Consider the following 300-nt stretch of genomic DNA (forward strand, 5'->3'; position numbering starts at 1 on the left):
TTTTTTTTTTTTTTTTTTTTTTTAAAAAAGTGATTCCTGCACGGGCGTGCTACGCACGCCGCGTGCAGTGAATCATGACTTAGATATATAATAGGGTAAAGATATTGACCACGCCTGGCGTGCATCAACAGTGATGCACGCCAGGCACAAAATTTTTTTTTATTATTATTTTATTTTATTATTTTAATTTTTTTGAAAAAAAAAAAAAAAAAAAATTTTGTGCCTGGCGTGCTTCACTGTTGAAGCACGCCAGGCGTGCTCCCAATCACGACTCGAGTATATATATAGCACACAACAGAA

This window comes from Corylus avellana, chromosome ca2 (genome assembly GCF_901000735.1).
Source record: "Corylus avellana chromosome ca2, CavTom2PMs-1.0".
Lineage (NCBI taxonomy): Eukaryota > Viridiplantae > Streptophyta > Magnoliopsida > Fagales > Betulaceae > Corylus > Corylus avellana.